The sequence below is a fragment of the Dromiciops gliroides genome, chromosome 5, assembly GCF_019393635.1.
Source record: "Dromiciops gliroides isolate mDroGli1 chromosome 5, mDroGli1.pri, whole genome shotgun sequence".
Lineage (NCBI taxonomy): Eukaryota > Metazoa > Chordata > Mammalia > Microbiotheria > Microbiotheriidae > Dromiciops > Dromiciops gliroides.
The window spans coordinates 229,202,847-229,218,287 of record NC_057865.1 but is presented as its reverse complement, the minus strand read 5'-3'; the positions used below and the strand labels follow the sequence as shown (position 1 = coordinate 229,218,287).

At 35.5% G+C, this 15,441-nt stretch overlaps 1 protein-coding gene and 1 pseudogene across 8 annotated transcripts in view; both read right to left on the bottom strand.

Moving 5' to 3' along the window:
- The window catches only part of SLC16A7 (solute carrier family 16 member 7), a 257,556-nt gene that overhangs the window by 141,075 nt on the left and 101,040 nt on the right, over window positions 1–15,441 (bottom strand). For 6 of the 8 annotated variants that reach the window (XM_043966179.1, XM_043966176.1, XM_043966180.1 and 3 more), the window contains one exon: window positions 13,723–13,773. The exons of the other annotated variants lie outside the window; for them this stretch is intronic. The gene's annotated coding sequence lies outside the window, so the exon portion shown is untranslated. The remainder of the gene's footprint in view (window positions 1–13,722; window positions 13,774–15,441) is intronic. 8 annotated transcript variants of the gene reach the window in all.
- Window positions 3,258–4,126, bottom strand: LOC122728076 (annotated as a pseudogene).

Genomic DNA, 15,441 nt, shown 5'->3' with positions numbered 1-15,441 from the left:
TGGCTTTGGGAAACGTTGGAAGAGGAGGGAAATTCATGGTACTTCTGAGAACTGCACTTTAAGCAAACAAACAAGCAATGTAGCATAGTGGCAAGAAAGGTTGTTGGGTGAGCATTATAATTTTTTTTTTGGCCAGGCAATGAGGGTTAAGGGACTTGCCCAGGGTCACAGTTTCAAGTGTCTGAGGCCAGATTTGAACTCAAGTCCTCCTGAATCTAGGGCCAGTGCTTTATCCACTGTGCTACCTAGCTGACCCCTAGCATTAGAAAATTTTAAAATGTGGGATTGAAGTTGGTTTCATCAACCAATTAATAAGCATTTGCTAAGTGCCTACTATGTGCCAGGGCTAGAGATACAAAAAGAAAATAGAGCAGCTTCCGGCCTTGAGCAGGTTACACAGTGACTTAGGAGTGTGACTATTGATAAGTCACTTAACCTCCTTAGTCTCAACTTCCTCCTTTATAAAATAAAATTAATATTATTTGCCTGCTTCCCACCTCATTGAGTTGTTCTGAGGATCAGATAATAAAATGTATGTAAAACATTATAAGATCCAAGTATTAGCAGCAATCTTCTTCACTAGAGGGGGCAGCTAGGTGGTACTGTAGACAGAACACTGGCCCTGAAGTTGGGAGGACCTGAGTTCAAATATCACCTCAGATACTTACAAACTCTGTGACCCTGGGCAAGTCACATCCCCACTGTTTAAAAAAAAACATCCAGAACCATCTCCAGTTGTGTCGATATATATCTTGCCATTGGACCCAGATGGTTCTGGAGGAGAGAGTGAGGTTGCTGACCTTGCACAACCTTCCCTCACTTAAATTCCATCCACTACATCACCCAGCTGCCTCTTTGAGAATGAAAGACAACTTTATTAAAGAATATGGGTTAGAAGAAAGGTTTTCCCTTTTGTGACCAGGAAAACCCTATTCAAATCAGAAAGGAAGATTCAAGTTCGAGAGACTCTCATTTAGAACCTTCTGTTCTGAGAGTACTCGCTGAAGCACTTGGAATTATAATAATAAATGACAGGCAATAATGCACCCATGGAGCTGACAACCAAACAGATTTATTCTCAAAGAGAAATGGTCTTAGCTGTACTCATTTCTTATGTAGTCAATCTTTGATTATTCATGAAATCTGGTAAGCTGTTAGCACTCCTTATTTCTCCTTCCTTACCACCCACTGACTTCTCATTCCTTAGCAATCTGGCTTCTTTTTCCTGATTCTACAGAAAGAGTTCCCTCCAAGGTCACAGGGAACTCAGAGGTAACATCCACATATTAGGAAGCTGATGACCTTTTGTTTCGTGCTTTCCTCAGAATCGCTAAAGAATCCCAAACGTATCCTTCTTCTGTTTCTGGCACCCTCTGCTTTTTTGACTTCCATGACTTCCGTATACAAATGACTCTATCTCCTTTCCTTATTCCTCCTCTTCCCCTGCTTTTAAAACATGGATGCCCCCTAATGTTTCTACACTCATTCCCTTTTTTTTGGTCTCATCTGCTTTTATGTATTTATGTTCATCTCTGCTAATGGCTTTCAAATCTCTTTCTCAACTCCTCACCTCTTTTCAAATTTTTATTCCTATTTCCCTAACTGCCTGCTAGATAGCTCCAGCTGGATATTCTTCCTGCTTCTCAAATTCAATATGTCCCAAGAGTTTTATCTCATTTTAACCTCACTTGCCCTCTCTCCAAGGCATCCCTTGGCTTCTTTAACTCTGCTTATGGAATTGCAATTTTTCTAGTTTCCCACTCTCTGAACTTCAGAGTTTTCTTTCACTCTTCTTTCTTTCCGGCCCCCTCATCCAATCAATTATAAATTTCTTTTGATCATCCTTCTAATAATAGTTCTGGACTCTGTCTCCTTCCCTCTCCTGCAATCACCTAGGTTCAATATTTCATCATTTATCAGCTATACCAATATAACCTTCCTAACTAATATTCCTACCTACTGCTTATCCTTGTAAGGATTATTTAATTTATCATGTTTGTATCACTTAGCACAGTGCCTGACACAAAGTAGATGCTTAATAAATGCTTGTTGACTGCCTGATTGATTGATTGATTGATGTCTCCCATTTCAAATTTCTCTGGACTATTTTTTGGCTACTTACTACTCTCTTTCTTATGTCATATATATTTCTGTTAGTATCTTCCCCACACACTGGATTATAATCTCTTTTTTAAAATAGGCTCTATAACACAAAGTGGTTTTTTTTTGTTTTATTTTGTTTTTTAGTTTCACATTAACTGGTTCTTTATTGGCTTAAAACCTAAACATTGTCAGTTTGAGAAGAAACCCACTTTGATGTGGTACAGCAATCTTGCTGTTAAAATCTAAATTCCTCTTGATCCTTGGGAAAATTTATTCCAAGAAAAAGAATAGATACATATTTATTTTAAAAACAGGAACCATGGATATTTAGATCTGAAACAAAGTCACTTAAATGTTGGTGCACTGCTCCCCTGAATTTTTATGTTGAGTATCTCTTTAACTACCTAAAGACTTTAGCATGAGAAAAGGATTTCTTACTTGTTCCTATTCTCCTTGAGATGACCAGAAGTGAAATAGAACAAAAACAAAACAGTAACAACAACAACAACAACAAAAACCCACACCAAAAAGTCATGTGGCCTGGTTGTTCCCAAATGGGGTCAGAAATATGGGAAATTTAAGGTTGTATCCACATTTATCACCTTCCTGTCTAGTTTAGATTTATGATTTAAAAAAAAATTAATATACACATTTTTGTCTTTGCTGACAGTGATTTTTTTTTAAATCAGGTAAATAAGGAACAAGCATTTTCATTTGGAATCCTTATTGTCCTCTGGATTCCTGCTCACCTTGATAACTTTTACTAAAGTTAATATTCCAATAGGGTTTGCCTCAATCTTATTGCTTCACCTGTTAGTAACCCTTTCATTTTTTTTTAAAGTTAGGTGGTAAAATCATTGGATATTTTGTCATGGCTTTCACTGGAGATTGGGAGAGAGAATAGCCAATAGATAAAGGTAATTTAAAAAAAAAAGCATGACCAAAATTTTCTCTTAAAAAAGGAAGGGGGGAGAGGAAGAGATGCTGCTATCTCTCCCCAGCAAGGATGGATGGGTGGGTGGGGAATGGAATGAGGGAAAGCATTCAAAGCCCATGAGTCAAACCATAGCAAAAACCATGTTCTACCCCTAAGTAGATTTTCTTTTTTTTTCCTCTTTTTTTTTTTAAATAAAATCTCCCCAAAGCATCACTTTTTAATCTTCCCCAGACTAGGCTTCATCTTCAGACCCTTCATCCCCAGACTTTTCTGGTGGGGGGCTAGAAGACCTTTTCTTTTCTGGGGAACTTTCTGGCTCTTCATGCTCTTCTTTGGGGGAAGGATTCTTTTCTTTTGATGCTTTTTTTGCTGTGGGACGGCCCACTTTTCCTTTTCCTTTCACTGGACTTGGCGTCACTGTAGCCTTTAGCCTAGGTTTGGGCATTTTCTTTTCTTTCCTTTCAGGCTTGCACTACTTCACAATCTTTTTGTTTTTCTTTTTTGAACTTCCATAATCATTATCATCATCATCTTCCATTGGGAAGTCTTCATCACTGCCGGGATCTTTCTCCTGGAATATTGCCTCTTGTTCTTCTTGTTCCTCTTCACTGCCCACATCTTATATGAGCATCTCGCTCTGCTTGGAAGCTGCTTTGGATGCTGCCTGACGCTGTTGGAGAACATTTTTGTGATCTTTTTTTTTCATCTTCACTATCCCCTGGTGAGTGTGAATCGTCCTTCTTGGTCTTCATATCTTTTTCTTCAGAGTCCTCACTATCTTCCCGTGATTTTTTCCCACACCGCCTCTTGTTTTTAGCCTCTCGGGGTAATGATCGGATTTTCTTAGCTGGAGGGGCTGAATCTCTTCCATAATCGTAATCTGCACCATCAGATTCCTGAAACTGTGAATAATCGACCACCTTCCTGTTTCCAACAGGCCTGGACATGTTCGCAGCCCAAACCGGACTTCCAGCGAAGCCAAGATCAGACCCAAACCAACCCCTGGGCGCTGTGCGCCCCTATACCCGCCCCCCCCCCACCACCAAGTTGCTTTTACCACTAAAGCCCGAGCCGCTATTTCTCAGGATCTGCCAAGCACACCCCACCCCGTCCCTGTCTCTTCAAAGTGCTAATACAAGGTTGTTGGTTTTTTTTTTTAAATTGATGTCAAAATTTGTTTTTACATGTGATTTGGAAAAATAAAATTCTAAAAATAGGCTCTATGTCATCTTTATCTTTGTATTCTCATTGTCTAATACGTTAAAATTAAGAGCTTAATAAATCTTTGCTGAGTCACTAAATGTAGTATGTAGAATTTCTTAAAGAAATTTTCTTATGCTAAAGTATGGAAAGTATAGCCCGATAGGATTTAGAGTAGGAAGGAAAAAAAAGGAAAAATAAACAAATAAATAAACAAACAAACAAACAAATAAATGAATAGAGTAGGAAGGAACCTTAGAGAATATCTAGTCTAAGCTCCTCATTATAAAAATGAGGAAACTGAGGCTCAAAATGATTGGGTGACTTCTCCAACTTCTTGTACAAAATAGAAGAAGCTAAATTGTAACTACAAGTTTTCCCTTGCCAAATCCAGCACATTTTTTTTACAGTACAGTACTTTCCAAAGAACCAGAAAATCTCAGCCCTAATTTTGGATTTTCTACTAACTTAAAACCCACCCACCCATTTTTTAAAGGTAATATATCCTTTACCCTAAAGATACATAACTATGAACTCCTTGGAAGGAGAAAAGTAATACATAAATTCAAGCTGTATTAAAGTACTATGGATGAATAAACAAAACAAAAAAACATAGTACTTTCTTGTTATTCAAAGAAATATGAACTCCATTCATCATGACTTGTGTCTAATTTTCTAAGTATTGTACCTTTTTAAAGGTATGTTTTCTGCAACTAAATAGATAAATGTTTATCACTCTGTGATTCCTCAACAATTGTAGACTTATATATGTTTAGCGTAAAGTTAATTTAAACCAATAACTCAAGGGATAACTCAAAAGATCAAAGAGAACAGATTGACTCATGTTGGCCTACACATCCATAGAAAATATTTCCATCAACAAAGTAGAATTTAATAGGATTATTTTTGGCAAAATTTCAAATGATTCAATAAAAAATCATTAGCATTATTGTTTTACTCCCATTAGTGAAAAATAACTACAACAAAACTCAACTAAGAATCCAGATGAATCCTCCAACTAGAAGTCTAATAAATCAGGGGCAAATGTTATTGAATATACACAGGGCATTGAGAACATCAATCATTCCAGTGTTTCAGCCATCATTTTTAAGATGGAGACTTAATCAGTTCAGTAGAAAAAACTCATGAGTCATGCTTTTCCCCAATGATACATAAATATGTATATGTAGGCAGCTGCTCTCAAGGAGTTCTTTTCACTTTCTCCTGAAAGTCAGTTTATAGGAATTATTTTGTAATATATTATAGAGACAAGGTGTTTAACAGTATTATTATTTGACCTTCTACTTAGGTGTACATGGATTCCAGATAAAACTTATAAAGTTATAAATGACACATATGTACAAGGGGTAAAATATTTCCAAGGTGTGGAGAAGTAATGACATGCAAAGATAAAAACTAAGTGGTATTTGAAATTTACCCAAACTCAAAGTATACTTTTCATTTTTTTTAAAATTCATTCATTCATGATCCATCAATTTAATTCATCACATCAGAATATGCCACAACTTTTTCATATATAAAAAACAATAGTAAGAATTTCTATTTATCCAGCAGTATATGCTTTTAGAAAACCTAAAGAAGACCCATGAGGCCAGGAGTGTATTGTTATTATCCCCATTTTCTGAGGAGAAACTGACATCTAAAGAGTTGCCCACAGTCATCTACTTAAGTAGCAGAGTTCAAAGGTCTATAGATCTCGATTGGGAAGGGATCTCTAAGGCCATCTAAGACAACCCCTTCATTTTACATATGAGAAAATCAAAGTTCAGAGGGATTAAGTAATTTGTTCAGGATCCCAAAGGGAGTTAGCTCCAAAGACAGGAATTGAACTCAGATGCCCTGATTCCAGAACAAGTCATCTTTCCATATATGTTAGAGCCAGCATTTGGAAATATCTTATTTTCCATGCTCCAATTGCTGATTTATTGTTCACATAGAAAAAAAAATAATATTTACTCCAGAATAAATAGATGTCAAATATAATGTTAGAAGTGGAAACAAAATGTGCCAAAGTTCCTTAAGTCATTCTAAAAGCAGCTGCAAGCATAGAAAAAGGAATTTTTATTGACTAATGGATAGTGTTTTGCCCTCGGTATTTTTTTTTACTCAGAATTCTGATTTTATTTTTATAGAGATTTCCCTTAAGGAAAAACTCTCTACCAGTCTAGATTGAAAACTGTTCTGCAGCTTAGATCCTCAGACAGTTATCTGGGTCACAAAGTTAATGCACATACACATGACATTTATGTAATTATATATATATGTATATGTATATGTATATATATGAGTGTGTGTATGTAATTATATGTATATATACATATGTATGAGTATATACATATATATATATGCAAATCTATATCTATAAATCTATCTATATCTATATCTACACACATTTATGCATTTGAGTGAGTAGGTCTATAGAGTGCTAGGACTGGAGTTAGGAAGACTCATCTTCCTAAGTTCAAATCTGATCCCAGACACGTCCTAGCTGTGTGACGTTGGGCAAATCACTTAACCATGTTTGCCTCAATTTCCTCATCTCTAAAATGAGTTAGAGAATGAAATAGCAAACCACTCTACTCTCTTTAACAAGAAAACCCCACATTAAGTCACAAAACTCTGTGTGTGTGTGTGTGTGTGTGTTTGTGTGTGAATTAAGGAGATATTTTGAACCCAGCACTTCCTGACTCAATTAAAGCTGGCTGCTTCTTTCTCTTAGGATAACGTGTCAAAATAGAAAAAAAAAAAGAAAAAAGAAAAAAGAAAAAAAATCCCTCTACCTTCCCAGTATTTTTTTTTGGACTTTCTTATAAGCACTGCTTAAAAATAAAAACCTAAAGCTAAATCAAACTCTGCTTCTAAATTAGCTTAAAATCAGCTATACTCACTTATTGTTTTTGGGTTTTTTTGGGGGGGGGTTTGCGGGGCAATGGGGGTCAAGTGACTTGCCCAGGGTCACACAGCTAGTAAGTGTTAAGTGTCTGAGGCTGGATTTGAACTCAGGTACTCCTGAATCCAGGGCCAGTGCCCTAACCACTGCGCCATCTAGCTGCCCCCTATACTCACTTATAAGTTAATATAATAATAACAAATAATAACAGATCAGCAGATCTGTAACTAGAGTGTAGTCACTGGAGTTTTGCCATCTGTATACTGAAATTTAGAAGACAACTATTTTACACTCCTTCAATAGCATAGAAACAATGGAGCCTTTTACCTCATTAACAAGAATAATTTAAAATGGGAAATTAATTGATATCCTGGGACCTCTCCTCACAGTGGCCTTAGGTCTTAGAGTATTTCTATGACTTTTCAAATGAATTTGTCCCCCCAGAAAGAGATGTTTTGTGTACTTACTTCATGATGGTCCCTCCAGGCACTTCCTAAAGCTTGCCCTGAGCACAAGAATTGCCAGTGAAAAATATAACCAAATAATTAGATAAATGAATCCTGTATTCTCTCTGCAAGTGGTTAACATTTCAGCTGAGGAGAAGCTAAATGCAAGTCAACTACGTCTGCAGGTATGTTGAGACGTGTGCATAACTGCACACACACACACACATACACATACACACACAGAGTTTCCTCCCCTGACTAAATTGAGCAGCCAATTCAACCAGTTTCTTCATCATATTCTAGAATTGTTTTGCCTGAATTATTCACTCAGTTGACTACTACTTTGTGATTGAATTGATGGGACAGATTTCTTGTTTGGGTTTCATATAAACACAGACTATTTGTTCAGGAGTCATTGGCACCTTGAAAAATTGTCTATGAAATGAATGACATTTCCTTTTTTTAGTAACTCCATGGTTTAATGCTAAGTGCCTATAATTTCTCAGAATCAGCAGATTCTGTGATTTTATGCATCATGCTGGTGACCTGTGTGACCTTAGAAGGTCACTTCATTTTTCTAAATTTTCATTCTCAGGCATTTTTTATTGACCCTAGCATTGAGAATAAAGCATTTTCATAAGAATAAATGTGAAATGGTAAGCCAAATAGATGTTAAATGCAAAATAAAATGATGACCTTATGAATAAAGAGACCTTTACTGTGAATTTCTTATAGCCTCTTAAGGCTATGAGATCTTGACTCCTCGATTAATTTACAGAATACCCATCTCACTGAGTTTATTCCTGCTCTTAATAGACCTCATGAAAATCTTTCATTTGATATTTGTTTTAATTTAATTTTACCTTCAATAATTCTATCTACTTTTATTGTGCATCTTATCTTCTGCCAAGTATATGTTTGGGCAATTATTTTATGTAATGGCATTAAATAGGAAATATCCAACTGAGTTCCACCAAATCAGTTGAATGGAAATCCCACAGCATAAATTTTGTACACATGTGACAGGGGTTCATTTTGGAACCAAAAATATATGAAGGAAAGAAATGGGGAATAGGCATGAATAAGAGAGCTTCCTTAATAGTACTGTGTGAATTCTGTCTTACAATCCAATCCAGGTCCCTGAATGGGGAAGTTTTCCACTTTTAAAACTTTATCCTAGAAGAATGAGAACAGATAAGGAGGATTCTGTCATGATTGAAACTAAAACTTTTAAAAATAATAATAATAATAATAAATATTTTATTTAAAGTTTTTAGTTCTAAATTCTATTCCTCCTCTCACTTGCCTCCCCCCTTCATGAGGTGGCAAACACTCAAGTTACAGTTTTACATCTGCAATTATATAAAACATATTAGTCATTTTGTATAGAAGAAAACTTGAAGAAAAGAAAGAAAAGAAAGAGTGAAAAATAGCATACTTCAGTCAAACTAAAAGAAGGTTAATCAAATGCAATGTAAAATTGAGAATGTTGGATTTTCTGAGCTTTTGGATCACTTCCAAATCTAAATCATGGATACTAGGATCCTAACAATTGTTTTAAAAAAAGAATAAAAACATTTTGCTTCTTCGAGCAACAGGAAGGATCCCCCCTTGCAAAGGACTGATTGGACTAGCAGCCTTCCTAACAAGTGAATCCATAAAGAATCTCTCATGTCTTCTCCACAGAAAATATGACATATTTATTACTAGTTAACTTGGTAGATTAGTTTCAGGAAGTTTTGTGTCACAGATAGAGTGACTGGAGCAAGAGGCAAATAGTAAGTAAGTGTCAGAGGCATTATTTGAGAAAAGATATTCCTAACTCTAAAAAGTAACTTGCTATAGTGTAGAGAAAGCCAGTCTCAAAACTAGAAAGACCTGGGTTCAAGTCCTGTCTCTTATACAGATCTGTTCTGTGACCCTAGACAAGTCATTTAACTTCTTAGTGCAAAGAATATTTATATTGTGGTTAGAAGTTACCAATCATAGTCCGTATACTTATTGCTAACTTTAAGTCTAGAACTCTACCCATTCTTTCATCTTAGACTTTTGAAGGAACCAAGATAACTCTTATACTAGTACTCTGTTTAGTTCAAAGTGAAAATAAGCTGTAATGTGAGAAGCATTGTGCTAACCCTGAGTCTGGAATCTTGGAGCCACCAGTGCAGGGAAATTGGATAATTTCCTGTCCTCTTCTTGCTGTTTTACTGCGTTACAAATATGAGGGTTATTGAGTTTTGTTAAGAATCTTTGCACACGATCCTCCCATATGGTCAGCAAAAGTCTGGGAACCTGATAGAGTATCCTATGTTTTTAAAAGAGATTCTAGGGGCAGCTAGGTGGCACAGTGGATAAAGCACCAGCCATGGATTCAGGAGGACCTGAGTTCAAATCTGGCCTCAGACACTTGACACTAGCTGAGTGACCCTGGGCTAGGCACTTAACCCCCATTGCCCCACAACAACAACAACAACAACAACAACAACAACAAAAAGATTCTGGATTTCAGCTCCAAAAAAAAATGGTTTGAAACAAGCTATAGTCCTAGGCTCACATGGGGAAAGAGGTTAGAACTAGAGATGAACAGGTTTGCTTTATGCATATGGCACCTCAAACAGCTTTGTGAACCTACTCTGATTTACTATTAAATTACCTATAGACTGTTTTCCAATCTGTCAGCATCTTTGCCTTTGAAGGGCATCTTTTCTCTCTGGTAATCTCAGAAACTACTCTACCTCTTTCTCTCCTCAAGTACTTTTATTAAGAGGGATGCTTTTTTCTCCCTCTCATAAATGTTTGCATTTCTTCAAACGGCTTTTAATTGTGTTTTGCAGAAAAAAGCCATTCTTTTCCTGCCCCTTTCACCAAATAAGAAAGGTCAATCCCTTACAAACTTCAATGAAAAAAAGGTAAAATAAACTAATTTATTTTTCAGATGAGGAAAGAGAGGCTCAGAGATATAAAGCATTTTTTCCAACATTGTACTAAGTTCCAGGTAGTAGAGACCAGAACCAAAATTCTTCGATGAAAAATTTAGTATCAATAATCTAAAATTTTCAAAATAAAACTCCTTATTAGAAATAATTTATAATTTATTAGAGCTAACTAAAGACCAAAAGGGGCAGCTATGTGGTGTAGTAGATAGAGCACTGCACCTTAAATCAGGAAGACTCATCTTTCTGAATTCATATCTGATCTCGGGCACTTACTAACTATGTTACCCTCTGCAACTCTATTTCTACTTCAATTCTCTTTTTTCATTTTTACCCACTGAAAATTTTAACTTGTACACCAGGATGATGTCAACTTGCTTTGGTACACAACAGAATCAGAATTGGCCTGATTACTATATCTAGTCTTGTGTAATACTTCTTAAGAATAAAGGTTTGGGGCAGCTAGGTGGTGCAGTGGATAGAGCACCAGCCCTGGAGTCAGGAGTACCTGAGTTCAAATCCGGCCTCAGACACATAACACTTACTAGCTGTGTGACTCTGGGCAAGTCACTTAACCCCAATTGCCTCACTAAAAAAAAAAGAAAAAAAGAAAAAAGAAAAAAAAAGAAAAAAGGTTAGATAAATATTAACATACTAATATACAGTTGAATGAATATGACTGTAGGTATTGCATTCTATTGACAATCAAAAACTATACTAGCTATACATTAAAAACAAACAATGCACTCGTGTTTTAAAAAAAGCATGAGGTTCATAATTTTTTAAATTACATTTTTACTTTTTTGCTATTCTAAATCTGACAAGCATCAACAAATATAAACATTTCCATATACAAAGAAGAACAGCAAAAAGGATAGCATATGAAATTGTCCATCGTTCATGTACCATTTCAATTTTTCAAAGTGTATTGAGTACTTAATTGTAAGTTACTTCATTACAAAGCTTAATACAAATTATTTTTTTTTACAAAGATACCCTGATTGTCAATTTCTCCTATTGAATTCCCTTCTGTTCTCCTTTGTGCATTTAAATGTTTCAGTGATGTACTCTTTTTTTTCTTTCCTCATCCTCTCTACACCTCTTATCCTGCCATTTCTCTATCAAATAAATAAGTGAGTGAATACTTGACTGAATGTTCTCCCTTGAAACAAATCATCATAGTCAAGCAAAACAAACCCATAATTTCCCCCATGTACAAAAGAAGTCCCAGATTTTTAGAATAAGAGTGGATCTTAAAGGCTGTTTCATGTAACTCTCTAATTTTACAGATGAAAAAAAAAAATGAGGCTCACAGGCTTTTAAGTTATCTGTCCATGGTTAACCAACTAGTAATTTGGAGGGTGAAACTTTAGTCCTAAGACTTCACTCTCCAAATACAGTACTCTTTTTCTTATATTACATTGCCTCTCAATTATTCTAAGTATACCTATAGGTAGAAATAGATGAACGTTATGATCTTATAGAAATTTATAATTATTATTTATGAATTATAAAAGATCACATACATTATTTCTATTAACCAAAGAAAACCATTTAATTACATTTGTCTCCTGGCAAATTTAAGAATTAATAATCATTATTGTTTAAATTCAGTTTGAAAGAAATATAATTGGAGAAGTATGGGTGGAACCACTAAGGAATTAATATTACTACTAAGCTTCTGGTGTTTTACTTGCCTTTATTACCCAAGGCTAAATTCCATCATAGTAAGATGTTTTTGTCTTTGGGGCCTTGTTGAATGAGTCAAGGTAACAATAGTTAAGTTTGGAACATGCTTAATTCTTCATAAATGTTGCCAATTGATGAGTATATTTCGCCCATGCCTTGGAGACAGGTATCTACAGGCAGTATGTACTTGGAAGAGAATGAGATAGCATTTTTAGAGAGTCTGAATTGCTCCTTATATGTACGTATATATCTGCATGTGTTTATAGATGCATATGTATCACACATATATGCGTGTATATATGGATGGATAGATAGATAAGTAGATAGATAGACAGATGATAGATAAATCATCTATCTAATAAAAAGCACCTAAAATTATATCCTAGGTAAGGTAGGGAGGCCCATTATTTCCTTTTGTCATCTTTGACTGTAATATTCATAGAACTTATCTGTTTTCCCTGAAGCAGATAGGGAAATATCTTTAAGCAGCTTGCCTGTCTTGTAAATGTTTTCTCCGATCTTTCTAGAATTATAGAGCTCAAAAATTTGTGAGAACTTATAGTTTGTTTTCTTCATTTTATTATGGAACTTCTACAGGTAATAGACATCAAGGTTCCCTCTCTGTCTCTGTCTGTGTATGTGTTTCTCTGTCTCTGTCTCCATACACATACATATGTACATATATATGTATATACATTTGCATATATAATAGTTTGGTTCTACTGCTTTTAGAAATCTGTCACTAATGAACCATGTTCTTAACATAAAAAGCTAATATTATTTACTCTCTGATTAAAATAACTGTATGGGTGGCTCTCTAATAGGGTAGAAGTAAATTATCTGAAATGTCATTTAAAACTAATTGTTTCTGTAACTGTTTATCTTTTCCATCATTGAACAAAACTACCCAACATTATGAGAAATGTGATTAAAAATAGAAGGTAAACTCTTTAAATTATTAACCAGAATGAAACACAAAGCAAATATTTAAAGTTAGGGAACAAAATCAATCCTCTGTACAGAAGGTTCTGGGATAAAACTTTTTTTGGTTCTCATCCCAAACAAGACTTCACAGCAAAGCAATTCAGAAAATTATTTTATACTATTTATACACACAACAGCTTCTCCTACAGTACTCAGCAACTTCCTTAAAACAAGAATTGAAAATTCTTTCCCTTTAACAGAGCCTTAACTTTGAGGTTCATGTATCATAGGACCTGCATGATGGAGAAAGTTTTTAGCTAATTCAGATACCGGGAAACTCACTTAAACAGAAATGCAGGCACCTTCCCTCCACCAAAGCCTTACCTCTGAGATTCAAAACAAAAACAAAGACAAACTCTCCCCAAAAACAAATCAAGAGATATAAACCAGAACATATTGAGTTGTTTTTTTTTTCATAAGAGTAAAAAAGTTAAAATGAATTGGTGTAAAAGAAAATAAATATCCAAAAATCTCAACTCAGTCCCAATAAATGTATGATCTATAGAATTCAAAAGTTACCTGAACAAAGGGAGCTCTCCAGAGACTGCCACTTTTCTCAGCTGCTCAAAGCTAAGGACAAAAGAAGCCAATCATTAACCTTTAGCCAGCAGCAAACTTACATACATTTCTCAAGAGTCTCCATGCCCTTCATTCTCTTTCCCTTCTGATAGGGGAAAGGTGGTACATTTAACTTGTTGAAGGACTTGTTCTGGCAAGTACTACTATTAGTTCATACTTCCACTTTGACAAACTCAAACTTAAATTATATCCTAGGCAACATAGGGAGGCCCATTATATCCTTCTGTAGGCTTTGACTATCATATTCATACTCTTTATCTTTTTTTTTCCCTGAAGTTTATAGAAACATATCTTCAAGTAATTTGCCTCTCATGTAAATGATCTCTCAGATATTTCTAGAATGACAGAATTGAAGAATTTGAGAGACCTTGTAGTTCATTCTCTTCATTTTATTGTGGAGGAAACTGAAACCTAGAGCAATGCCATGACCTTCCCAAGGTCACAAAGAAAATTGCAGAGCCAGGACTAAAATTCTCATCTTCCAGTACACACTCCAATATTCTTTGTACTGCTCTACTGAAAAATGTATTACAATTCATTTCCCCCTAATAACTTTTACAATGTATATGGCTGATTAATTGTTGAGTACACAGGCACTAAAGAGACCAAGGTTTCAGGGCTAGCTTCCTAAAGTGCCTGGATGCCTTCAAGAACAATTAGCTTTCCACAGTCAGAAGGTCATCTCATCAGACTACCATCAGACCTCTATAAAAGTATCTGCCTGTCTCCTGCTTGAGGAGATAGGTATCTCAGAGCCATGCCTCTGTGCCATGCCTTCTCCCCATGAGAAGTCCAAGGATTTCTCTCTTGGTCTCCTTTCTCTAACACACTAAATAAACTATTATTTTATTCTAATTGGGTTTGTGTGAAAGAGGGTGTAATTCTTTAAAGAGGAATTCCTAAGGATCCCTATCCAAAACCCCTACCCCTATCCCAAACCCCCACTGATTTCCCCATAACAGGTCACAATGCCTTTTCTATGTTCCTCACAAGTGACAACCCATCTCCTGCCTCAGGATGCTGGTACTAGCTAGCTCCCATTCATAGAATACACTTTTTCCCCCCTCACTACTACTTCCTACACTCCCCATTTTCCTTCAAGATGAAGGTCAAAAGCCACCTTCTACATAAAACTTTTCCTGATTTCTTCAACTACTAATGTCCTCTTTCCCAAACTATCTTGTATTTAACTATACACACCATACTCAAATGCTACATTATATTATTCAAGTCACAATAATCCTTTGAGATAGGTAATATAGTAGTAGTAGTAGTACGTAGTACGTAGTAAGTAGTAAGTACTAGTAGTAGTAGTAGTAGTAGTAGCAGCAGCAGCAGCATCCTCATTTCATATAGGATGAAATAGAAAGCTAAAAAGTCTTTTTCACAACCACATGGATCCTTAATATCAGAGACATAATTTCAACTTTGGTCCTATTTGGGAATTAATTCATTGTGCCATATTCCCTCCTACTCTATGTTACACATACAATTTCCCCTTCCCCATACAATACACTCCCTTTTGCTTGTAATTATAAACTCCCCAAAACATTATTTTTTATTCTTCTTTAAATCTCTAACAAATGGATTATCTCGCATCTATCAAGTAGGCAATTGATAAATACTTAATGAATTGAGAAAATAGCATCAATAAGGACA